The sequence below is a fragment of the Fukomys damarensis genome, unplaced genomic scaffold (assembly GCF_012274545.1).
Source record: "Fukomys damarensis isolate Sample0158 unplaced genomic scaffold, DMR_v1.0_HiC HiC_scaffold_1, whole genome shotgun sequence".
Classification (NCBI taxonomy): Eukaryota; Metazoa; Chordata; class Mammalia; order Rodentia; family Bathyergidae; genus Fukomys; species Fukomys damarensis.
The window spans coordinates 8,505,666-8,533,646 of NW_022900913.1; the positions used below are offsets into that span (position 1 = coordinate 8,505,666).

General features: G+C 41.0%; 1 protein-coding gene across 1 annotated transcript in view; it reads right to left on the bottom strand.

Moving 5' to 3' along the window:
- The window catches only part of LOC104847976 (catenin delta-2), a 475,688-nt gene that overhangs the window by 417,414 nt on the left and 30,293 nt on the right, over positions 1 to 27,981 (bottom strand). The window lies entirely within an intron of this gene.

The following is a 27,981-nucleotide window of genomic DNA, read 5'->3' on the forward strand; positions in this document are numbered from 1 at the left end:
GAACACACACACACACACACACACACACATATATATATATATATATATTTATATTTATAGACAGTATGTATGATAACTTCCCTAAATAAAAAATCTCTCACAAATTTTGCTTAAAATACCATAAATAATGTTTCCTTATAGAATACTGACTGTTTACTGGCACATGTTGAAGATCGCTTTCAGAATGTGCTATGAAAGGTCTCATATCCCTCATAGTGATCTTAGGCCAGTAGCTCATTTTACTCTTCCCGTGAACTGCAGCCAGAGATAACATGAAATCTAGTGACTGCGATATCCAAGACAGTAAACATGCTCTACGTTTTTATATTTTTCAAAGAAATAAACATTAAGTGAGCTCACTCTCTATGATTTCTGGACTCAGATTTAAGAACTTTGGATTATATTTTTCACACTAAGAATCACAAGTGCATGTGCATTGCAGTCCATACTGTTTAGTGTAATGTAAAAAGTCTCCAGAATTAACAATGTATAGGTTATTATCACTGAGAAATAGGCACAGATTTAACAGAGGTAACACCGGTAAACAGTGTATCTAATTTTCCAAGAAGAAATACCCCAAATCTGTCTGTCCATGTATCTATCAGTTAATTTAGAGATTTCGCTTTTTAAAGTGCACACACACACACGTATACACCTGTGTACTTTTTAAACTGCATACACACTTGTCTACCTTTAAAAATATTTTTTTCTGTGCAACAGACAAAGTGATAAAATAACTAATTTAAAATGTTTTCATGTTTTCGGTTTTAATGTTTCACATTTTATTTCAACTGCCATTCTGAGTGACAGGAACACATTAATTCAATGAATTCACAAACACCTAAGACAGCTGACATTCTCTCTACTTTGGATCTGAAATGCACACTGTACAAATCACTTAGTAGTTCATATACACTCTAGGACTCATTTTAATTGTTTGCGATAATAAATTTTAACATCAAGATAAGTCCCCTGTGAGCCATCTTTAGCCACTCTTTCCCACAATCACTTTAAAAATGTTTTTTCTCATGACAGTCCCTTCCTGATTTTTAGCAATACCACCAGCAATATAAGATTTCAAAAGAGCAGATTTTAATTTACCCCAGATTTTTTTAAAAATCAGAAGGCTAATAAAACATCTCCCCCTTTCTGCTAAGTCACTAGGGTTAAAGATTATATAAAGTTGTAATATTATCCCTATATTTAAGACATAAATTAATTAGGTCGATGAAAATATATTCTGACGGTACATGTTGTAGCCGGCACCAGGATAAAACATTTAAAAGGACAAAGCGAGGGACTTCACGTGCAAGAGGATAAGGACAGAAGGAAGTGACAGAGTGAAGACAAGCCATGCTAACAATTCATGTTCAGAAGGGAAATGAAGCAGGGCCAGAGGCTGGAGAAATGGTACTGACAGGGATGGGTTCCCGGGGTGGTGACATTTCTTTCAGCAAAGGGGACTTCATAACTCATCTAGAAACTGGCTGGCCATCTCTGGCCAAATCGTGTAACTGCTTTCTATAGAAGTTTCCTGATCTGTAAAATTAGGGATAGGACTACAATGGCACAGATGGACTTTCAGGCTGGGGAGTTCCGTGGCTTTTCCATATTTCATTCACAAGAAAGCTTTACAAGGAACAGTGGCTTCACTGGCCCGTCAGATGCTCTCTCTGACGCCAGCGGAGCCGACATTAACAGCCAAAAACATCTATCAACCTCACCTTCTCCCAGCCCCAGAGGTGACTGTCACTCTGCTTTATGTTATCAAGGCTTTCTGGTAAATACTGAAAGGTCGGAGACAATTTCTCTGAATATCAAAAGGAATCTGTTGGGATTCCACACTGGTTGACCTTGATTTCTTCACTCAGGGAGGTATTATTTACTGCCCAAATTTTCACAACGAGAAAAACATATTTGAATCAAAGTCAATGCAGAAAATCTTGACCTTTATTTATTTATTTATATAATTTAATGATATTGAGTAAATAGTACCGGGAGGTAGGGGCAGTGATTCTGAAGCCACCCACTGAAGAATTTAGACCCACAGCCAGCCTGCAAGCCCAGCCTGACAAACTGAATTCAGAAAGAGGTACAGAATAATCTGAGAACATGGCAATGGGCATGAAACAAGCAAACGTCATCACAAACCAGGGTCTCATGAGCAGTTCCCAGCTGTGGGCTCTTCTTCTCCAGAGAAGAACTGCAATTCGTTTTACTTCCTCTTTGGAGAATCGTGGCTGGGCATACAGACTGGCTGTCATGTCATCAGAGGAAATGACAGTCATGCTTGCAGATGAACACTCCCCTGAAGGGGCCACTTACACTTGCTAAACTTCTTCACGGATAAATTCCAGATCATCGATTGGAACAAATACTCGCAGAATTGAGTCTGTCCAGGTTCCAAGCTGGCCTACTTCAGAATTGCAGGAGGGAAAAAACAATACATAAAATTCCCATTTCCCCAAATCTCAGTCCAACAAAATATCATCAAGACTGACAGAAGAGTTGAACAAAAGTATCAAATTGATCCTCATGATGCTGAAGACAACTGCCCAAAAAGTAATTAGCTCATCTTTATTACAAGTTCCAGGTACAATATTTTGGCTCATATTTCACCAGTCCTACGGAGTCCATCTTGTACATGACATTAGAAATGCTAAAAGATTATATGGTCCACAGAGAGCAACTCTGATCTTATTGGTATCAGAGAAATCTGAAAAATATGCAAATTTTGTAGGAGTTATTGGCTGGAATTTTTAAAAATAAAAACAAGCTTTATAAAAAAGAATATAATATTACTTTGGGAGCACACAGAAAATCTTCAAGGTAGTTTGATCTACTTCCAAATTTGAAAATATCAGTAGCCTCAAGTGCTGCAAACACTGTTGCCTTTACGAGGATTTATGTTCCAGAGAATTCAGTTTGAAACCCAGCTTTCATCATGCTCAATCTGTCTTTGGGGTTTTAGTTTGCTCATCGCTTACAGAAGGCATTGGCCGTTATATTACAATTCCTCCCAGCTCTACCTTTTCCTATTCTGTACTTTTACATAAATACAAAGGAAAAAAGTACTTCCTGTTTAACCAAAAAAAGATCACATCTACCCAAATGAAACCTAGGTGATATTTGAGAATGAATATCCTTACAGAAATTTTTAATACCTATTTCTAAGAAACTGTGTACAGCGTCCCTTAAAATCTTTTAAAATGTATAAATCTATCTGCTTTAAATGCATCATGAACCCCCCTATGTAAGGAATAATACATCCCTTGCCAGCTCTTGAAGTCTAACAAGGCAACTCTTAACGCCAAACTAGGATTTGCATTTTCGGATTCCCATTGCAATGAAAGCAATCTCCAGGTACAATTATTTCACTCATTCTGAGAATTGGAAAATCTGTTATAATGTAAAGTAGCATAGCCCAGAATTTCTGTATCACTTTCCTTTTAATTGAAGAACTAATGGATTCATGGAGCACCTGTTGTTTACTTTAATCTGAATTCTTAGAGATGTTACATAGATCCCTTGCCAAACTTTTGATGAATTAGTGGTTTTAAAAAAATCTCAATAACGAGCTCCTTTTCCTAGTGAGTCACTATGTTTACCTGGGAAGCTGCTTTTTACTCGTAAATATCACATACGGTAAGTCATGTCCGGATCTTTAATCAAGCTCTCTAGCACATCATGAGGTTGGCTGTAGGGAAAGACAGTAAAAAGATTGGGGAAAAGAAGTCTCTGTTACTGAGTGGGGCGGCCAGGGAGCCCCATGAATGGATATCAAGCGTAGTTCCTACTGGGGTCACCTTATGTGACATAACTAGGGACTTCACACTCCAGCGCCTCTGCAGCCCAGGACAAGGAATTCACAGCTGTTAGGACGGCACCTTTTATGTGAGAAGTAGCTTTTGCTCTTGGCTTCTGGAATGGAGAACAGCCAGGAGCACCGTTCCTTACCAGCACTGTGAATATGGCCAGTCATTGGCTTTCTAAAGCAAGACCCTTAACGTGTATGTTTCCTGTTAACAACTGGTGCATTGCCTACCCTGGGAAGAGCGCTCAGCAGGTGATCATTTGTTCTGTGAAGAGTAGATCACATCCACTCCATGGGGACTGTTACGAACTGAAGGGTGCCCACTCTCACAAATCCATAGGATGATGTCCCAGTCTCCAGGGTCTCAGGTGTGCCATACATGGAAACGGGTAACCCGAAGATGTCCTTCGTGAGGATGAGGCCTCACTGGCAGAAGTAGCGACTGGTGTCATTACACAAAGGATCAACATCAAGATAACCGCCGAGGCTGGGCCAGGTCCAGCTCAGCCAAGAGTCACTTAACACCACCAGCAACTGCCACAGGGGAGGAAGGGCCTGCAGCAGACCCCTTTCTGGCCTTCTGAACTTGCATCCCTGGACTGTGATGTAATACAGTTCTGGATTTAAACCACCTAGCGTGTGGTACTCGTTTGTGGTACATTAATACAGTGCTCTAGAAAATGTATGGTTTGATACGTATAAATAAATAAATAAATAATAGAAAGTTTAAAATAAAATAAAATTAATAGGCTTGCACAGCAAAGAAAGTATTTTCAGGTTAGGTGGATCGCTGTACTTAATGTCTGGATTCCTAACAAACTCTTGCTAGTTTATATTAACAGAAGCATGAACAAATCAAATATATGAAACAAGGATATTTAAAACACAGCCCTTTGTTGGGGCGGGACCTTTGAATTATATAGTGATACACCCCGGAGCCTAAAGTACAGGCTGGCACGTTATGGCCACAAATGATGGTAATCTGTTTAATGAATGGATGTCTAATACACAGAAGTATAATTCAAAATACAGCAGCAATCTGGTGAACTTGCTTCACAAAACATTAAAAACTGAAAACAGAAGCCAGAAATGGGCCTAAACCACAATTGTTTCCTCACTAATTCTACATGAAGAATTATGTGATTTCTTTTTATCAAGTGTGTGCCAGTCACCAACAAAGAAAAGCTAGTGGAAAAAATTACAAATATGCCACATGTTGTAGGCTTCAGAAAAATATATGCACAATGGCATTTTTAACCATTTCAAAGAACCATTTACGGATTTTTGCCTAATGCTGTGCAGATGGCAAAGTTGTTGGGTTTTTAAAGGGTGATTAGAAACTAACAATATAGAAACAAAGGCTGGGATGTTTAAAGTAAGAAGCATAATTTTGCTAAAATATATATAAGTAGTTTCCTTAATGAATTACTGGTAAATATCACTGTCAAGTGGCAGACAGAAAATAACAATACAGTTATGTTAAAAACTGGCCATGGTTTAGAATCCATCTTAAAAAGTTATTTAATGCTCATCTTTAACATATCTTGGTGCCAATGAAAATCCAGTATTACTACTGCAGGCAAATTTTATCTATTTCTATACATAATTTTCTTTCCTCTGAAGGTAAAATTTTACCCTCTATTCTTTTTATCTTAATTTCTTTGATTTTTTTTTTTGAGTAAGCTATTCACAGATGTCAGTGTTCTTTCCTACAAGAGAAGTGCTTTTCCCAGTTATCAAAAAATAAATAACCGAATAAAACCAAACCAGAAGAAAAACCCTGAAGCAAACTCAGAGCACAGCCCCTGCCCAGGGCAGCCCTCTGGCCTCTCCTACACGGCTAACCAGGACGCTGCCAGTGCTGCGGGCTGGCACAGGCCTCTGACCCTGACACACACCGCCAACCTCCCCAAACACCCTGGGCAACCTTAGGCGTCCCCAGAATGCTTCCTGGGAAACGCTGTACTACAGAGTCCAGAGCACACCCCACCCGTCGCTCCTCCTCCACCTTCTCCTGTCATCCTCCCTCTCCTCCTGCACCAGGCCCTCCCTCCCAGCCCATCGAGTTCTGCAAAGTCCTCGTCCTACACCACCAGCGCCTGACGCTCACTTCTTCCGCCCACAGCTCCCACACACGTGCCCCACTCCCAAGGACTGAAGACTCCAGGGGAGGCGGCCGAATCCTGAGCTGAGCTGAGCTGAGCTGTGCTTCCTGGGTCAGAATATTTCATCCTCTTGGTCAGAATGATTCACACGAGATCTAAACTGGACCCCGCGAAGTCAATCCTCAAGAAGCTTTAGAAGCCATTAGGAAAATGGCAGACTGTTCCTCATGGTTCCTCAGCTTCAAGATCGCAGTCGGAGCTCCTGTCAGCACGTTGATACTACTTGTAAAAATCCCGCTGAAGGTGTTGTTAATAAAGAAGAAAGAATTAAAGAGAGAGATGGGCTGAGCACAGAAAAAACTAAAACTTTTAGAATGTTTATGTATGAGAAGTAATAAATTCCATTCTTCTCATAAATCTAGTCTTGGCTGGTTTGCAAAGAAGTCCCAACTAATCAAAAAACAGTACCTAGCAGTAGGAGTTGTAGCAACTGGTTGATCTGGGGTTGGGGTCTAGACAATGGGGATTCCCCGGCCTTCACTGGAAAAGTGAATTTTCACTCTTTTTGCAAAGGAGCTAAGAAACTCCTATCTATGTGCTTCACGCCTCAGGCTGGAAGTCAGAGGATGTTATGGCCATGCTGGGTGTTTCCCATAACCTGTAAAGTCTTCTATGGAACAGGCAACCTTGTGTCCAGACTGGCACACTGAGAAGCACAGAAAATAGAAAATGCGTGTAGGACCACAGAGGCCAGTTCTGGTCACTCATGGCCTGCAACCCAGAATGGCTGAATCAAGACTCGTGGGTCTCTCAGGATTGAACGGTCACATCTAGTTCAAGGGTCACGTCTCTTTTTCTCCAGCTGGCTGGATATAAAATAAAAGCTGCAACATCTACCCAGTATCTGAGGGAACAATAGGGGCAAAGCTGACTGAGACGCTAATAAAGACCTCGCACCCATGCTCCGCGACAAAGGCACAGAAACCCCACCATGGAAAGACGACGCTTCTCTCCATGGCACTAACTTTCCCTGGAGATGTGAAACAGGAGACAAAAACGTGAGCTCCGATCTTGTGTCAGATTCCAGATGACAAATCTATTTTGTTCTGTAAAGACAGATATATTCCCCAGAGATGAAATTCCAAGGTACTACATTGGTAATGCAAGAAATTCCAAGATAATAAATACATTGGTAATAAAATAGTGACTAACAATCAACTTTTCATTTCTGCAGAAAGCATGGACTGATCTGCATTATTTATTCCAAATAAATAGCTTTAAATCCCTTGTGAACGTGAGCATTATTCCTACTATACATTTTTAATAAATGGCTAAATTGGTAGAGCATATTGCATTGGAGAATGAAAAGCAAGACAGATGTTATTAATGCAGAAAGTATATTTTCCTTAAAATAATGGAATCTTTTTCTTCATTTTTTCAAATCCATTATGCTTCTGAGTATTCATAAAGATAATAATAACCGGAATGCTAATCCAAGATCACAATACAGCACTCATACATTTGTATCCCATTAATGAAAACAAAAGTGCTTCTGAAGTAAATTTTATGTTGTCAAAAATGCATTTCCTCCGGGTTCAAACACAGTATCTGTTTAAAGTGAATAAATACCAAAAGCTTCCATGTTTACTGCCACAGGTTATTTTATGTGTCCGCATGGCTGGGAGATGATGCCTCATCCTTCAGTCAAGCCTCAGTTTGGGCTGTGCTGCGAAATAAAGGTATCTGTGAATCCGATTAATATTTACATTCAGCTGACTTTAAGCAAAGCAGATTACCCTCCAGAAAGTGGTGTCCTCATCCATTCAAAAGAAAAGACAGAGGTTTCCCAAAGAAAGGATTTTGCTTCAAAACTACAGCACAAAAAACTTACTTCAGATCCCACCGCTATGGCCGGCTTTAGATTTGATTTCAGACTGCAACACCAACTCCTACCTGAATTTCCAGTCTATCTCCTTTCCCTATGGATTTTGAACTCACCATTCCCAAATAACTGTGCAAGGCAATTTCCTCAAATAATATTCATCTGCCTGAAAAATAAATAATTCCATAAACGTGCATATTATTTGTGTGTGTTTCTCTGCAGTTGACATCACTTACTAGCACTGTGTTTAAGGAAGACTCCTGACAGGAGAAGACAAACATTTCGTTCAGTCCTTTGCAAGGAAGACTTAAACACAGGAGAAGACAAGTCTTCCTTGCAAAGGACTGAAAGAAATGGAGTCAGCCAGTTCTAAGTCTGTCTTCTCCACACTGGTTATTCCTTAGAGAGATCTGCTGGCTTTGAGGCTCGCTGCTAACTGGCTTCCCCCATCCCTGGGTAAGCAGCAGCCTCTGGCTTTGTGCTGCACTGTTAATCCACATGGAGGCCGACCCGGTCATAAGCCAGGTCTCTCCAGGACCTGCCCGCAGCCATGCTGTCTCCTGCATGTGCTACTGAGTCAGTGTTTATATTCCTGGGAGCTTGCTCTGCCTGGGTGCCGCTGCCAAGTCTCTCTCCACTTTGGCAACGTGCAATTCCATTTGTGATTTTGGTAAACACAATATGTTTCATAAGGTGCTGATGGTAAAAAGGAATCCTGAAAACTAAGACTTGATATTCAAAAAACCTGGCCAGAACAAGCTATTTATTTTCAATTGACAGTAGACAATTTGGTTCGGACAAAGGGCAGCTGAATGTGTTCCATGCTTTCAGGAAGGACAAGTGAAAGATTTTGAGTGTAATTTCCAGCCAACCATTCCTGGTGGATTTTTTGAATTTTTCCTTCCATCTCAAGGCAGCCAGGAGCTTTCCTTCCTTCTGGTCTCCTCCTGTTCTCCCTGCATACATTTAAAATTAGCTTATACACTTAATTATTTCCTTGCCTTAACTATACCCTGTGGGGTCCACTGCATATTCTCCTGCCCCACCTTTTTTTTTGGTTTAATTAGCATCCACTTGTAAACTTCATCTTTTCAAGTACCTACCACATCCCCTGGCAGAGACGCTGGGACGCCAGAAGAATGTCACCCAGCAAATGACCTCAAGCACTCACACTAAAGCCATTCATTGTAACCCAAGGTGATATGAAAGCTCAAAAAGAGTTTTCAAAGCCCATTCTTAAAATTAGAAAAACACAACGTGCGCCCATTTAATGAAGACAAAACGTGACCAGCACAATTCTAAACCATTTTCCCACCCTGGCCTTTAGTGAGGGTTTAATGGCAGGAAAGAACAAATGACAAGAATTTACAGAAGGTGGAAGAAGATAATGTGAGAAGGTGTATTCTGTAAACATAGGCAACCTGCACATGCATAGGATATTTAAAAGGAAGTTGTGACAGTGACAGCATCACTGGCCGTAAAATATGAGCCCTCAGAGGGAGCCCAACGTTACTGAGTTCAGAAATACACACTATTTAAAGTTTTAAATCTCAACTCCCTTCTTACCTGCAGGGGGAAAGTTTCCTAGATCTTGGAATTACACGGAACTGACTTATGACCTAGAAATCTGAAACACTAGCAACAAACAAGGAAGAAAAGTAACAAGTGACCAAATACATGTATGGGAATTATGGGTTCATGGAAAAATCCATCAATCGCTCATCATCAAGAGAAGAGGCACTTGGAAAGGAACGACAGGAAACCAATTTGATTCGCCAATTTGAACAGATGACAGGCCCACGTGCTCTCTCTGAGAATCTCTTCCTCTGTCTCTCCTTTGACTTTTTTATATTTTCTCTCTTTTCTGATCTATTTTTTCTCTCCCTTTAAACCTCACTCAAATAAGAGAATCATGTTCAAGCCTGGGGAATTTAAAGTCTCCCAAATGTAGAAAAGAGTTACAATTTTGTAAAGCTCACACTTGCCCCCAAATTCTCCCAGAATGTCCTGTCCTACAGGGAACTCATTCCATGACATCTTTGTTCTCACTTCTCCACCAAAACCACTTTTTCAGGGTCTCCAAAAACCATCCGCTGATGAATCTCTAGACAACTCTTAGGCCTTCCTTACTTCATCTGCCTGGAGGGAATGACTTGCTGAGTCTTCAGTGCCGCCTTCAAGTCCAGTAAACCCCACAAGTTCCTCCTACTTGACGGACCACTCTGCTCTCTCTTCTGGTATCTCCTCATGTGTAGCTCACTCGCACCATGGCTCAGCAGTGCTCAAAGCCTCCTCGGTGTCTGCTCCCTTCCTTTGGTGGCCTCACATATCACGCATATTGTGATGAGACTCTAATCAGTGTCCTCCCTAGACCCAGCTGCCATATCCACCTGCCCCCTCCACGGGGACACATGCATGCCTGGTGCGATTTCCCAAATGAGAACCAATTTGTGAAGCTGATGCACTCTCAGAAGCGCTTCCCCTGCATTTGTCTCAACTGGAGCCAACTCAACTCCTCACAGTTTCTCAGGCAACCTTGGGAATCATTCCACATTCATTGTTTTTGCTCTCATTCTACAGCCCAACCCATCAGCTGACCGAGTTGACTGTACCTTCCTGACATTGCCGGCACATGGGCACATCCTGCCACTTCCACTGCTGTGCCGTCATGATCTGAGCTGCCGTCGTCTTTTTTGCTCTCATTCTACAGCCCAACCCATCAGCTGACCGAGTTGACTGTACCTTCCTGACATTACCGGCACATGGGCACATCCTGCCACTTCCACTGCTGTGCCGTCATGGTACGAGCTGCTACTGAGACTGGTGACACAGTCCCTGAAGGGGTCTCCTGTGACACCACGCCCTCCGAGAGTCTACACTGCACAGGGTCCAGACTGCTCTGTGGCTGTGTCAGATGATGTCACTCGGCTCAAATCTTCCACGAACGGCAAGGCCCTAGGAAAGCTGGTGCACGCTGGTCCCGTCAAGTAGTCTCCTTGTGGCTACAGCACTCTCCGTGCTCCTCCTGAACTACACTAAGCTCGAGACCACATGTGGCCACGGCCCTCCTTGCCCTCTGTGCCTAACCAGTCTTCCCCAGGCAGTCAGGGCCAACTTCCCCACCTCCTTTGCTTCTTTAATTAACTTATTTCTCATTAGTTTGCTGTACAGGGAATGTACATTCATCTTAGGGAATAGGTTACATGCACTAAACTATCTTGATTATTTTTATTCTCTTTTTCCCTTTTCCTCCCTCCCTGCATCTTTAGGTTTTTTCCCTATTTTTATTACCATTATTATTGTTAACTCATGTTTTCAACATGTGGTTGAAGTCACTGTGGGTACCAGGTACATGCATATGACACATCGTAAATCTTTCTACATCCCCACTTCCCTATCCTCAGTTTCTTGGTAACCTCCCTTCCCATTGGCAAAGCAGCTATCTCCATGTTTCCTTTTATCAATCTTTTATTTTGTTCTTGCTTCATTTGTACTTTGGATCACTCGAATGAGAGAAACCACATGGCACCTAAACTTGTGTGTCCATTTTATTTCACTTAAAATTATGTTTCCCACAAATGTCTCAAATATATTCTTCCTTACAGCTGAGTAATATACAGATTCCACATTTTCTTTGCTCATTCATCCGTGGATGGACACACAGGTTGATTCCAAGATTAGCTACTATGAACTGTGCTGCTCTAAATATGGGTGCACATGGATCCCCATGGTATTGTGTTCTTAACTCTTTCAGGCAAACACCTGGAAGGGGACTAGCTGGGTTGAGTGGAATTTCTAGTTTTAATTTTTTTGAGGAATCGCCACACAGATTTTCACAGTGGTTGTAGTAGTTTACATCCCCTTCATTTCTTGCTCAGGGCTCACTGCGACCTGAGCAGAGTGTCAAACTCCAAATCCACTCCCTTTGCCAGAGTCTGTTCTTCCTGACCTTACTCCAATTTTATTTTGCTCTCCCTACCACATATCATCAGCTTCCATAACACAGTTTATTCACTTCTGGTTAGTGTTTATTGTCACTTTCTCACCATTACATTTCAAAATTCAAAAAACAAAGAAACAAACAATATCCACTGGGATACCCGAAGCACTTAAAAATGTACCTGGCTCAAACAGAGGTTCAGCAAATATTGAGGAAACAAGGACTCAACACTCTCACTTAATCACTGTACTAAGTATCTGAAAAAAATCTCTCCCAAAAGTTGTGAAATGTATACATTCCATCTTAATGCAAATACCTAATATACAGAAGAACCAACACTGAACAGGAAAAGAAAAACATGCACAAGAATGCAGATCCTGATCTTACAGTGTCACCTTTAAGAATTTCTTCAATCTCTCTGGAATCGGCTCTTAGAAAATCAGGATAACTTTTCATTTGGTTTTGTAGCTGTTGTTTATGTTTTTAAAACTAAATGTGATGATACTTTGCACTCAAACTTTGCATTCTACTGCCTCTGAACTGAGTCATTTCTGAAGTGCTGTCATTTTTCATAAAGCAAGGGATAAAAATATACTGTAATTGTGATGTGTTGCTGCACTCAGAGACCTAAATAAATCTGATTAAGACACAGTTCCTTAAAGAGTGAAAGCTACTTGGGTTTTCCCACTGAAGCATAAAAATCCTGAGATGCCCAGAGGACAGCCTTAGACCAGGGATTAACTAGAGATGCCAAAAGAATTTAAGGAAAAGGCATCAACCCGTAGGATGAGACAAGGACAACAGCAGTTTATTCGACCTGAAGAGATACAGGAGGAGCGTGGTGAGGTGCAAGGCCCACAGAACCGGTCTTGAAAGGTGCACACGCTTATTCTTCTGCCTCGCTTGTGTGTCTAACCCTGGGCCAAAATCCTAAGCTTTCCTCTGCTGAAAAAACGAAAGAATTCATGGGGTTAATGTGAGGATTCAATGAGATGTCAAATACTTAGAAAATCAATGTTAAACAGCAAGTCTTTTGGGCAACCACGGATGGGGATAAAACAAAGGAAAGATTTAATGTATGTATCCAACAAGTTAAAGCCTTTCCTCACTGATGAAAGGGAGTCCATCAGCAGCTTCTTGTTTGCTAGGGAAATAAAGAAAATCTAAAGGCGGTTTATGAAATATTCACTACTCAAGGCCATTTAACTCTCATTTTAAAACCACCCACAGAGTGAGTGCTATCTGACCTCGGTGACTTTAGGGCCAGTGACTCCAGGTCACCCGGCACTCAGGTTCCCTAAGAAGTGTCCTAATTAGGCAGTACCCACTTCACCTAGTAACTTGCTGGACACCCACATTCCCAAGCGGTATCACTCCCAACCTGCAAAATTGGAAACCCTGGACCTGTGCCCCAGCATTCTGAGTTCTAAAAACTCCTCCAAGAGGACAAAGACTGAGCCAAAGTCTGAGAACTCTTATCCTAGGCCATCAACTCCTGAGAGAGAATAAAAGAAAATGCTGGAAAAATGAACTTGCTTTAAATTATTAGTGTACAAAGTTTCCTCACAAGAAAATATCTTTAGCAAAACACTTAGTGAATACAATATTCTTAATATATTTTATTCTTCCAGCAGGAGACATAATCTTCAACTCACAAATATACATCCAGCAATACATAAGCCACCATTCCATACACTGGAACTTGTGCCCTGAGAGTTTATAATAGAAGGAAGTTGCACACCCAGGTAGAACTAGCAAAAACACAAAGCCAAATTTAGCTCCGGCTGCAACAACTAAGAAAACCATCAAAGTTCTAGAGACTGAATTTATGATATGGTCAAAACAGTGGCTTGATTTGTAAAGTGAGAGGAAAGAAGGTAACAAGGAATACTGAGGAAAAGAGGTTGGACATTGCTGGCCTGCACACCTCCTCAGCACAAGGTTGTTAAAGATTTGTAGAAAAGCTGTGCTTCTTTCTAACCAAAGCCCTCAGCTTGGGACGACAAGTTAGCAGCAACTTCACCTCAGCAATACAACCAGGGATAGGGAGACTGGGCAACTATCCTGAACAGGGAGCTGAGCGAGAGGAAATGAAGTAGAAATGTAAGAAACACGGTCAGAATACAGTATAAGTGGGAAAGAGATCTGAGTCAAATATGGTCAAAGGTTTAAAATGGAAAACAACAACAAAAACAAAAACATGTCTCCCTTCAATATGTGCTGTGAGATACAACCTATTTACTACTAACATGGTTACATGTGAATGATGTATAATACTTTAAAAAGGGATGCTTGGATTGTAATAAACTTGAGCTTTATGTGATGAGTTACTGGCAAAAGAGATAAAATCAAACTTGTGGCAGTTTAGAATGTCAAACAAACAGGGAAACACGATTATGGATATTCCTTTCATATTAAGTAAGGCTTTTTATTCCCGAGTTTATTAAGTTCCCTCAAAAAACAACTTCTACCATCGAAATGTGTGTGCAAAGACATCAATGCCCATTTAGTTGATACGAAGTCATGCCTTATTAAAATTTCATATCTGTCAGGTTTGATAGCTACACATAAAAGCTATTCTTAGCATAGGTACTCACATCACAGACAGATTCCTAAATTCTAAAACTCATACTAAATATTAGAAACATTGTTTTCCAAAATTCAATTGTTTGTACTCTCACATTCTTAGATTAAAACTGGGGTAAAGAGACAGAAATGGGTCTAACTCTCTGGAAGAAATTTTTAAAAGAGACTGGGGGTGAAGGGAGGGCAGAGGTAAGGGGAAAAAATGAGAATCAAGACTTGCCATGTAGAGGTACATGATCCCAACAATGAATGTAACTGTACTGTATCCCTAAAATGTACCAATAAACTCAATAAAATTAATAAAAAAAAAGAGACTGAGATGATAAGGGTGAGCCAATCATAAAAAAAAAATGAAGTTAAGGTGATCTAAAAATGATTAGGAAGTGATATGTGTATGTACCAATTCCCCATGATGAAGGTAATTATTACACATCACAAACATATAATAATCACCATCACCATCATCGTCGTCATCATCATCAGCAGCAGCAGCAGCAGCAGCAGCAGCAGCCTATCATTTTAAGACACCAGCAGCAAGAACAAAGCTAGCTTGTGTGAGAAAAAGGAAATCAACACTGGGGCTGGGGGATTAGGTCCTTCCGGTGACAGCAAAGTTACTCTTCCCAGTACATACAAGTGCTAGGGTAGAGGGTTGAGAATGAGAGGATAATATGATCTGATGACCTCTGCCAATGCTTTTATGTTTGTGATCTAATGAGCCATGCAAATCTAGTCATCTGGACCCAGATCACTGCAAAGCTCTTGACTCATAAGCATCTATGATCTTTAGAGCTAATATGCAGAAGAGCTAATATACAGTAAGTATGGGTTAACCTACTTAGTGTCACAGAGAATCCATCTGAGCTGTGCTACAAATACGCATATTTTATCAGAGACTACATGTATTATTAAGGGAAAAGGTCATGTCTGTATGAGACAGACTATGACAGTGTGTTCTCTGGTTGTCTAGAGACAGTGTTCGTGCATACAGGAAAAAGGAAAAATATATAACATAAATCGTAATATATTAGGGTTCAATACTATCCTTCCGACCAGGATTCACAAAAGGCTGACAAGCTTTGCTCATAGTGAACCCCATCCTAGAGAGACAGAGAGAACTTTCAGATAGGAAACATGTGAGTTATAGTTTACTCAGAATACTTGTCCAGGGGCCTGCAGAAACTCTGGGACTCCGGATGGCATATGTTTGGCTTGTTAGATTGATTCCCTCAAAATGACTGTGATAAAACAGAATTACAGACAGTGCAGACTTAAACAGCAATGCACCATTTTTAAAGTAACTTCTTCCTAGAATTATTCACTTTTGTTTCACTCTCAGCTCCCTGCATCCTAGAACCCTTTGGCATGTCTTCTATAACACCAGACTCTGTCTTGCTAACAACAAATCTAGGCATCATGGTTGGTTTTATTGCATAACTCCTTCTAGCTCAAAGTTGATATGTGTGTACACAGAAAGATTCACATCATTTTAAAGACAGATTTCCAGTTAGGAGGAAAGGGGTGAGGAGATGAAGGCTGGTGACAGAGAGAACTTGTTTGTAAAGTAAATGAACCCAAAACTGCTGTCTGCACCTGTCAGATTATTTTTTTCTATTAAGTTTATTGGTACATTTTAGGTCCACAATACAGTTACATTTATCATTGGGATCTTGTACCTTTACATGATGCATCTTGGTTCTTATTTTTTCCCCATTCCCCTGCCCACTCTTCCCTATTTACAAGACTTTGTTTTCATCTTTTCCTTTTTTCATATTTTTTTCTTTTCAATTATTTCCTTTCCTCTACCCTTCCCACTTCCCCTCTCCTTCCTTTAGACATACTCTTCCTATTTCACACTATCAATTAAACCATTTGAACCTTATTTACACTTTTAGTTTTTCACACCAAAGAAACTATTCAGTATTTATTCAAGTGTGACCCCTTTATTTTACTTCAGAGTATGGTCTCAATGTGCATCCATTTAGCTATAAATGTCTCCACTTTGTCATTCTTTGTGGCTGAGTAATATTCCATTTTATAGAAAAACCACATCTTCTTTATCCAGTTTCCAACAGATGGGCAAATGGGCTGTTTCCAAGATTTAGCTATTACAAACTGTGTCGCTATAAATATGGGTGTGCATACTTCACTGTGATATGATTCTTTTAATTCTTTTGGAAAGATACCTAGCAGAGGGATGCCTGGGTCAAATGTGACCTCTAATCCTAGTTCTTTGAGGTATCTCCATATGGATATCCACAGTGGTCACACCAGTCTGCACTCCCACCAACAATGGAGAAGGGTTCCTTTCTCCCTACAACCTTCTAGCATTTGTTATTGGTTGATTTTTTGATAGCAGCCATTGTTTTTGGGGTAAGTTGGAATCTTAGTGCTGGCCTTCAACTTGCCAAAGATTAAAACTAGACCCCTACAGAACCAGGAATTTAGCCCAGGTTCCACCACCTGCTTTGCAAGCACACGGTCCTGAGTTTGATCTCCAGTACCACAAAACTCAAAACAAAACAAAAAAACTAGACCCCTATCTTTCACCATGTACTACATTAAAATCCAAGTGGATTAAAGATCTAAATATCAAAACAGAAACAGTAAACTTGCTGGAAAATAAATTAGATGGAACTCTCAAAGACATTGGCATGGGAAAAGACTTTATGAACAAATCCTCAGTAGCACAGGAACTAGCACAAAGAATCAACAATTGGGATCTCATTGCACTGCAAGAGAAACCAGCAACAGAGCTAAGAGACAACCTACAATGTGGGAAAAAATTTTACCTCAGACAAAGGACTACTATCTAGAATATATAAAGAACTCAAAAAAATCAGACCCACCCAAATAGATAGACCCAAATAGATAGGCGTCTGAAATGAACAGACATTTCTCAGAAAAAGAAGTAAAAGCAACAAATAAACATTTGAAAAATGTTCAACATCACTGGTCATTCGAGAGATGCACGTGGAATCCTGTCAGATTATAACACAAACAATATTTCACTATTCCTTCTATTTTATCCACTAATATTGCTCCACGAACACCGCACACAGTTTTCTGATCTAAAACTTTACCGTGAATGTACAGTCTTAACTACAAAGCATTGCATATTCAGTGCCTGCCTACACTTCTTCTTACCAACTTAATCAAACAATAAAAGAAAAGTAGTGGAAGCCAATGATACAACCAGCTACTTCTTCAGCAAACTTCTAATGCTGTTCCCAGGTTAAACACCATCTATGCATAACCCCGTTAATTTGAAAAACTCAATGATGTCACGTTCTGTGATGGTCAAGTCACAAGTTTAACTGTTGAATCCTTGCCTGACTTAGACCCAAACTCTGCAAAAGCATCTGCTTTGGGTCCGTCAGCCAAGACACAGTGCAAGCCCCCTTCCTGTAGAGTCCTCTCTTCCCTTCAACACTAACAGCTCTGTCCTAGGAACAACTGGACCAGTTCCCTTGGACCAACATCCCAATGTCTGTTAGACTTAACACATGGTGCCTTATAATGTCACTGATACTCTCTCTCCACGAGTTGACTTCTGTATGCGGGCTTTCCTACAGTAACAGGTCTAGAAAACAACACAATATATGATAAACACCAGCAGCAGGAATTAAAACATCTTTCCATCAAGCACCAGACCCAATCAGCATGAATTTATTACATGAAAAATAAATCCCCAGTTCTTAGAAGAAACTGAGATCTTGCATGATCTGGCCCTCCAACCCAGGATACCCACACAGAGCTGGGGTCCCCGATCAGTCCCCACACAGTTTTTCATGAGCCTCCTTTCAACTTGGGGACGGGGACGGGGACGGGCTTTGCCTTGTCCCAGAATTTGTCCACATGCTTTCCAAGGATTTGTTCTTACCCTGGATGACTAGCGTTCATCCACTGACCTACTTCTGTATCTGCTCATACACATTTCTCACACGTTACCCTTCGTCACAAGTACTCTCTTTCCCAGTCTCCTGCTTTCTTCCCCTGGCATTCTTTGTCAGTACCAAGCATTCATTCACTACTGAATGAATCACTACTGCTGAGATCTGACTCTCCATAAAAATGGAACATAAGGGCAGGTACCGCACCTATTTGTATTCAGCACTCTGTCCTTTACATCCGCCCTAACTACACCATCAACATCATGTAGATCCTATCAGAAACAGAGTAGCCAACATTTCCCTAACACTCCAATCATCATCTACTTAAGGAATCCTCAAAAAGGGAAAATGATAGATAGTTTGAACTACTGCTACACATTTGCACAATTGTTAATCATAGCCTGGTCCATCCTATGAATGTAATCAGTCAGATTAAATTTCTAAAATATTTAAGGTCCAATTGGATTGTATGCAGTGGAAAAAAAATGTGAAAACTACATTGGACCATAAATGTGAAGTACAAATTCATTCAAAGACTAGATTGTGCTTTGGTAAGTTGTACGTTCCTAATCTGCCAGCAAATGCTAAAGGAAGAGTAATTCTATCAATATTTCAGCAATTCCACTTCAATTTCCTGTGAAAATGAAAACAGCAGAAGAACTGAGATATAAAAAATTGCTACTTGCCTCTTCTTGCAACCAAATCATGTTCTAAGACTTATTTCTTGAGCAATATTCTTGTTTGATTATAATTGTGTACTCACACTGAAATTAACTAGCAAGTGGTTTTATTAAGCATTATTCGTACTGTAGTGTTTCTGAATGCTTAGAGAATATGAATGTACACATGGTGTGTTTATGATACATACATCATACTTTTAAATAGGGTTGTTTTACAATCAAGACTTACTGGCCATAACAATATTTTAATCTCATTTTCAATTTTTCTATTGAGAACTACTGACCATTCTAAGCAAAATAACACTCCTAGCACAACTGCTTTTTTGCAGATTTACAACTCTTTCAACCACTAGACAATTCTGTAATCACATTTGCTGGACAGCTCCTTTCTTAGTAAATTTTAGAGCTCCATTGTGAATGCTGTTATTTTATAAAACTGTATTTTGGAACATTTCAAAATATACACAGTCTGTAATTCTTAGCAAAGACTCATAACAACTTCTGTACTTTTAATTTCACCTGTAAATTTTCCTTTTAGCAATTTATTTTAATTGGATTTCTTGTGATTATAGTTCGAATTCTGTAATGTACACAAGAGGCATTCCAATTAAAAAATAGGAAAAAAGTAAAGCAAACATACACGTGCCTTTACTGTTTCTGACAATTACATCCTATGGAAACAAAAGGCTGGCTGTTTGTGTTTAACAAGTGCTATAATTTACCTTACAACACACACATAAAGAAGCTAAAGCAGGTAATTTGGATTCCAATTACAACCTTTAATTTACTTTTATTCAAGGAGTGCCCTCAACTACTGTGATGAAGTATGTAAATATAATAGTTCTGAAAGAAGTTTGGCAAATCTCCCAAACACTGCAAAATGTTCTAACCCCATAAATGTAATCAGTATGGAGCATCGCAGAGAGCTTGTCTAAATTGTCACTGACAAGTTAGTACTTCAGTAGAATTTTTCTCTCCAGAAAACAAAATTTTCTTTTGTTTTAAAAAGGAAGATACAGATGTTTTCAGAAATCTCTTTCTAATGCAAATCACATTCTGAATCCTGTTTGTCAGTGGTAGTGTTCTAAGAGGTACCCGAGGCGCTCATGGTCAATGCTCTCTAAGCCGTAAACTGTAGACAATGACCTGAAGAGAAATCGGCCCCTCTGCGATCTGACAAATACAGTCCACTTCCTTTTGCCCAAGACATGGCCGCCTTGTGTATGCTCTTATGTTTCAGTGTCACTGGGCCGTCTCTGCTCAACTCCAGCCTCGTCTCATCTGCCCTTCACTTACAGATCAGAGGTGCCTCTGCGAGTAACACAGCACGTGCAGCACAGCACAGCTGTGACACAGTGACTCTGGGGTGACTCAGTGAGTCGCTGTCCTTCCAGACTTTGCACACTGCACTTCCCTCTCAGCTCCCAATGGATGGCAACTCCATCCTCCCATCTGCTGTACCAGAAACTTGAAGCCATCCTTTCTCTTTCCATTTAATCCATCCTATGCTCTTGAAGGACAAAGTCTCTTGACCTGGAGAACATATCTGGAATGAGATCACTTCTATGGGACGAACGGATCTCATTTGGATCCCTGCCACTCTCCGCACTGAGCTTCCTGCCTCACTCCCACCCCAACACAACTGAGGTGGGAGATCAGAGGAGGGAATCAAACCACAGATGTGTGGAGTAGAAGCCACGCGGCCCATCCATGGTTTAGGAAGTCCACTGGGTGTGAGCTGCTATTGTAACTCTGACATCATGACCACACTTCCTAGTATTAGTGCAGCCCCCCGTGGTCCAGACACAGTCGGCTTTCTCAGGACTCAGAACATCCAGCATTTTCACCCCACTTTCCTTAAAATCTCTCTCAAATGACATCTCAGCATAGCTTCCAGCAGAACTTCACAAAAAGGGCTCAACATTTCTTAATCTCTGTATCCGTCGAAGTCATCAGAATACTGCTTCTGGTTTGCTCCTGTCTATTTTCTCTCACTTTCACCAACTGTTCTGTTCTTAGCCCCCTGACAGTTCTCAGACTCCTTCATTGTTATTGTAAATCCATTTTGAATACATTTAAAATCACATAAACAAGAGCTTTATTCAACTGAACATGAATGAAACAGAGTAAATGTCATTTGAAGACAGGCTGAGAACAAAAAGCCTCCTGTAAATATATCATAGGAGAGAACAATTAGGGCTAAAACAAAACCTAGATTTCAAGACTCCAGTTACTTGCCTCAGGAAGCAATTGGAAGGCTCTAGATTTTCAAGTTCTCCCTAGTTAGCAATAGATTCCCTCTATTTTCTTATTTTTTCATTTAGCCCATGAATTTTTACATATATATGAACTTTTTCATGTGTTTAAATCATGTCCTCCTAATATAGCAGAGAGCTAAGAAAACAAATCATATACTGTATTCATTTGCATTCTCAATGTCAGCCAGCGCACTGTGATGCAAACAGTGCTCAATAATAAAATGTTGATTGCCAAACAATTGGTGTTTCTTTGCATAAATGATAGACCCTGAAAATACTCTCTTTTAGTACTTGAAGGCTGTAGGTCTCAAAGGATTGCACTCAATGGGAATAAATTGAATCGTGGGGCCAAAAATATCACTCCACGACCTCATACACAATAGCTTCCCTCACTTAGGAGCCAATTATTTTTGATTGGTGCAAGCATTACATGGACAGATGCTACCAGGACAATAAAATTATTAATAACTTCCAGCAGTAAATTTAATTACTAGGAAAATAGGTGCCTGTATATGTGCTACATGGGCAAAGCAAGAACAGAGAGGAGTTCTTCCTTTTTAATGCAGATTTTTATGAATATAATCAAATCTGTGCCCTACCAGCCCAACTCAACAATTGCTAGGCAAATATCAACATGTTCCAAGCACATAATAAGCCTAAAATTATAATCACCATCCATGCCTTGCTTCTCTTGTTAAAGCACCAATTCCATCCAACCTAAATCTGAGAACAAATATAATCACACAGTTGAAGGTAACATAATAAACACAGGATAATACACCATTAAGAATAGCCTAATACGGGGTTGTTTGAGACAAAAGGATGGCTTTACGTCCCCAAGTGCTAGAATTCTCTTTAACATTCTCCATGACAGAAGAATAGCAGATATTTGAAATCAACAGTACACTGAAGACCCTATCCACTTATTTCAAGATTTACTTAGCATCAACCTCAAACAGAACTCTCAAATCTTGACCAGTATTGCCCTACTCTTATTAGTCTACAATAACCAAGTGACAGACTGATCACCATGGTGAACTGTTTGGTTTGTTTGTTTGTTTGTTTGTTTGATTTTGTTTTTTCTTTACTGCAGTGATCAGACCAATGTCCCCTCTTCCCAGTTGTTCCCTGACCTGATCTGTTTTCATCATTCCTGGGAAGATACTGCCCTCCGTGGAAAAGCAGTTCTGAGAACCAGCTCCAGAGATGTCATCAGGACCTTTACGGACTTCCAATTCCTCAGTAAAAGGCTCCTTTCAGAGGCAAACAGTTATTTAATGATGCTCCACTTCTTAGAAATTTCTGTTGCAGTTATTTAGCAGAAGTCAGTATTGCACTACCAAGAAATGTGAAAGCTGCTTCAAGACTTGGTAAAACACTACCTTTTTTAATGATACAAATCCTCTGACCATTAGTCATGAAAATGAACATGATACTCTTATAACTAAGAAAAGTTGAAGTTTTATGCCAAATTGTTCCTTTTCTTGTTTTGAAAGACAACGGGTTTATGTTCTCAGCCCCTACATGGCTTCCTGGGATTCAGAATGATTTCCTGGATGGAGCATTTGGTTACAGTCTCTTCTCTGGGCACACCTAATATTACTGGTAGAAAATCCTTGGCTTTGTGAGGTTCCCTGTGCACTGCAGGGTGTCAGTAGAGCCTCTGGATCCACAACCTAGATGCCAGCAGCTCTGCAACCCCTAGGACCCAAGTGTGACAAGCTGCTTCCGTCAGTGGCAGGAATCCTCTAGGTAACAAAAGTATCCTCCAAATGGGAACCAAGATTCTATGACAAATTGCTAACCTGTCTGGTCTTGGCTGTTTTACTTGTTCTGTTGTTCGGAATCTGTAAAACGAACTAATAAGAGATGGAAAAAGCATATCATTAAGCACGTTTAAAAAGTTCCTTCCAAGACGTCTATTGCATTGATCTAAAGTACTTTTATTCCCTCCTTGGTAGCCCACCTCTGACCAGAAGGAAGAGATTTCAAAAGAACTGAGACAGAAAGAAGTACCTGGTTTGAAAAGGAGGAAGAGTTTACTAGTAGCCCAGAGATGAGGAGAACAGGTAGAAACTGGAGGAGGGAGGATAATCATCAACCTTTCCTGGCTTTTACAAACTAAGTAAATTCTTATTATGATCGAGATAAAAAATTTTTTTTTCAGTAGAGACTGGAAGAGAGGCCTGATTTTTCACTTCCAGGTTAAATGAGTGTGGAAAGCAGAAGGATGCCCCCAAGATATATACATCCTTATTCCCGGAACCTGTGTGCACCTTACCAAGGAAATTGAATTGAGGTTGCAGATGGAATTAAGGTGCTAGTCAGCTGTACTTAAAATAGGAAGATTTTCCTGGATTATTCAGGGGCGCAGGGGTAACACAACCATTGGGAAAGTATGCAATAAAAGAAAAAGCCAAAGAGGAGTCCACATGGATGTGACATACAGAGGACCCAAACTGGTTCGCCAGCTGTAGTGGCGCCTACCTGTATTCCCTGCATTCTGGGATCGTAAGTTCAAGAGCAGCATTAGCCACTTCTTAGCAAATTTTAATCTCAAATTTTAATTAAAATAAATGGATCTGGGATTCTTAATAAGAATGATAGTAATAATAATAATAATAACCTAGTCACTGGCTTTGAGGGAGAGAAAGGGGTTACATATCAATGAAGGCAGCAGCCTCTGAAAGCCAGAGAACGCAAGAAATGAATTTTCCCCTAGAAGGACCACAGCCCTGAGACCTCAATTTTAGATGAAATAAATCCGTGTGGCGATAAATCACTAAGTTTATGGTGATTTGTTACAGCAGCAGCAGAAATGGATTGGCTATACAGTCAGGTCTAACCGGCGCAGCATTTGAGAACACAGGGCTCGGCCAGCAGGAGGGCGAGCAAGAGAACCCTCAGGAATTCTCAGACACTGCAGGGTGAAGGATGCTGAAATCTCAAAGGCCACAGAAATGGAAGCACGGGCTAAAGGCAAAAACCGATGATAACCAGGAAACCCTCCCTCACAGGCGATAAAGGAACCAATGTCAAAAAGCCACTGAGACAATTCAGAGTCCTTTTGTATGTAAATTGTATAGCACAGCGTCTGGCACATCCTAAGGGCTAACGAAATGTTTTCTGTGGATAGTCTGCTACACCATCCCTATGGGGACTTAGGGAAGCTCTCGCCCCAGTGGAACAGCCTTTCCAGTGTTGGCTTCATCACAAGCTATGCTTCTACTCATGCAAAACGCACACTGAGAGGGGGAAGTCACGTGGCACTAGGCCTCTCTTACATTTCTTAGAATGATCAATAACTGTGTGGTCCCGATCAATACATGAATTCCCATCATCACGAACTCACTCAAAGCTGCTGCTTCTCTAACACTAGAAAAGCTGTAACAGTTTCTTCTAGTCGTCAGCAGGCAAATCTACGATTGTGACAAACACAAGACATGGCGCTCTTGCACTTCCTCTGCCTGGTTTCCTTTTTTTTTCATTTTGGAATCACAAGTCTGCATGCCACACCATGCAGTTCCAAGCCGAGCTCGCATTTTCATGCTCCCTGGACTGCCAGTGCATAACTGTGCAGCTGGTTGGCTGACGTAAGACTGAAGCCAGGGACAATTGCAACAAGTCGAGTTCTTCCAGAGAAGCAGAAGTTGCTAGAGGCTGCAGAGCTAATTTTATATCGTGTTAATTCCAGCCAGGAAAATTGCCCTTTGCTCAGACTTTGGACTGATTTCAGAAAGGAAGCCCAATAATTATTTGAGGCAAGAAATAATTGCTGTTTTTGTTTTGATTCGGGAGTAAGAAAATACAAAATCACAGAAAACATTCCAGGCACAGAACATCTCAGATTAATGTAATCAGCCAATGGGAACTTTAATGAGCTGTTGGTGGTCCCCCCGCTCCCTTCCCCATGGAGATGGCAGCTCTTTCATTAACAGGATGCATGGCCACCCTGGCAGGATACTTGGTGGCTTCTTGGTGGCTCAGTAATCTTCACTTTCAGAAGTATGTTCATCACAGCTGAAAGTAACTCCACACACCAGTCATTTTTGCTGTAAGTTACAGAGAGCTTCTTCATTCATGAATTCCTTGAACGCTAAGATATATTCTTATGTGAAATACAGCATGTATGTTATTGTTCAAGGATTAAATACCGAATGGTTTCCCTGGTGTGAGAAAATGGAAGTGTTGAAGGGAGGGCAGGGGGATGGGGAAAAAATGAGAATCGAGATACATCATGTAAAGGCACCAGTTCCCAATGATGAAGATAACTGTATTGTGTACTAAAATGTACCAATAAACTTAATGGGGAAAAAAAAACATATATATGCTTTATAAGGCCTGTGCAATTCTCAACTCAGCAGCCATTGAAACTGAATTATCTAGCAGAGCTGTGATCCTAAACCAAGAACTTTTACAGGTCACAACAATCACCATACCGATTAAAATGCAAACTTATATTGTGCTCATGTATAGCTGTACATACATGTTATTATACATCTATATGTATTCATGTGTTCATATACATATAGTAGAATGCTATTTAGCTATAAAAAGGATTGGATTCTGGGGCCAGGGATTTAGATCAGTGTTTCAGCCACCTGCCTCGCAAGTGCAAAGTCCCAAGTTCAATCCCCGGTACCAAAAAAAAAAAAAAAGGATTGAATTCTTATACACACAGTAACATGGATCAGTATCAACATCATCATGCCAGAAGGTTCTCAGAATAGTCAAATCTTTGGAGACACTAAATAGAATGAAGTTTTCCAGGGCCTGGGAAGATGAGGAAGTGACGAGTTGTTATTGAATGGGTACAAAGCTCCCTTCCAAATGATGAAAGAGTTCAGCGGTAGATGGTGGTTATAATTACGTAGCATTGCCAATGTCTCTAGCACCATTGAACTGGATGCTTCCCAGTGGGGAAACTGGTAAACTTTATGTAATGTACAGTGTTGCCACACTTTTTTAAAAGAAAGTATTTTCAGAAGCGTTTCACCAAGGGCACTAGAGAGTGAGCTGACAGTTCAAATAAGACCACTGCTGTGCACTTCGTTTTTCTAGGGCCAGAATGGGGCACTAAGGTATTATGAACAAAATAAGGAAAAAATAAGGAAGCCTCAAATACTCTAATTCCCTTGACACAGCAGCTAGTAGGTGTCAGAATGAAATGTTCCTCCCCACACTTGGTCTGTGCACTGAGGAGGCTTGAGAGGCCCTGGAGCAAGGTAAAGGCAACGCACAGGCAGACACTCACAGGCCTTGACTTGAGACAGAAAGCAATCACGCTGCGCCCACTATGCCCAGTGGAGGGGCCAAAGTCTGGGGCCACCTGAGGGTGGGGAAACCTCATCATACAGGCTGGTGGTGATCCATCCCTAACGCTGGAAGGAGGGTCCCATGGGTGACTAGGGGCAGAGGCTGGAGATGCCGCTCGGCCCCCTCCGATGCAAAGCACAAGCCCAAAGGAAGGGGTTTCCAAGCCATCAAATCACCTCCACTTTCCTACAGGAAGGCGGAACCTTCACTACACTGGGCCAATCAACTACAGCGATATGACAGCGACGCTTGTGACCAAGCTGTGAGCTCTGAAAACATTGGGAAGCTGCATCTGCGTCCCCAAAATTCAGGGCTTTGTGCCATTCTCTGACTCAGATACGCTTGAGCACAAACAGAAGCTCCCTTGGCTCAATCCCCTGGAATAAGGAAGTGCTAAGAGTGCATCAGGTGCCAAGTCAGCTCTTGCAGGGCAAAGCAAGAAACTGTCACCCCCTGAAGAGCAGAGGATCCTTTCTCTTGCCTGCTGTCACCACTCTGCTCACTTAGTTCTGTCGTGGACAGTGAGCTCCAGCACCATACAGGGGCCACAATTGTCTGAAAAATGGAAGTTATTGTCTGGGTAAAACTTCCACCAACACAGTCAGTTGCAGAGATCCAATCTACTGCATCCTGAAGGATATGAACATGTGTGAAACTGATTTGCAGAAAATTATCCTTTGGTGCGAGCTAAGGAATAGGGTTTCTGCAATGGATTCAGTGCCTCTGTCCCCCCAAAGTTCGTACGTTGACCCTAACTCCCCAAGAGGTGGTGTCAGGAGACGGAGCCTTGAGGAGCCACCTAAGTCTAAATGAGCTCTTGATGGCGAGGCTCTCCTGAACAGGATTAGTGCCCTTTTACAAAGAGATCAGAGTCAGCCAGCCCTTTTCCTCCACATGAGACCACAGCACAAATCAGCAGACTCCACTTCCAAACACCCTCACTAGGACCTCACTATACTGGTGCCCGAAACTCAGATTGCCAGCCTCCAGAAAGGGGAGAAATAAATTTCCCCTGCTTAAGATACCTGGTCTATAGTACTTTTTATACCCAAACAAACTTACTAAGACGGGTGCCATCTCTAATGCTCATATGGTTTTGTCTACAGAGGATGTCACAGAAACAGACAAATTTCTTCAATTCTCTGTGTCTCAGCCTCCTCCTCTACATAACAAAGATTTGGAAATGCAGTATCTTTCCAAAGCAGACTCCGAGACCCTACTGGGCAGTGGTGAACAGATTATGGACCGTTTTTATACACCGACTGGAGGAAAAGAGAAAAAAGCAGAAATTTTCGAATTCATTAATGATATACTAAAACCTTATCCCTCGCTCATTACTACGTTAAAATAGCAATTTTAATAGTGATAAAATACTCCCATGACCCGGCGGCGTGCACGCGAGCTCCCGGCCTGCGCGGGAGCCCCCGGCCTGCGCGACAACAGACCAGGAAGGCCCCCAAAGACCCCAGAGGGGGTTTTTTTCAGCTGCCTGCCTGCCTGCCTGTCT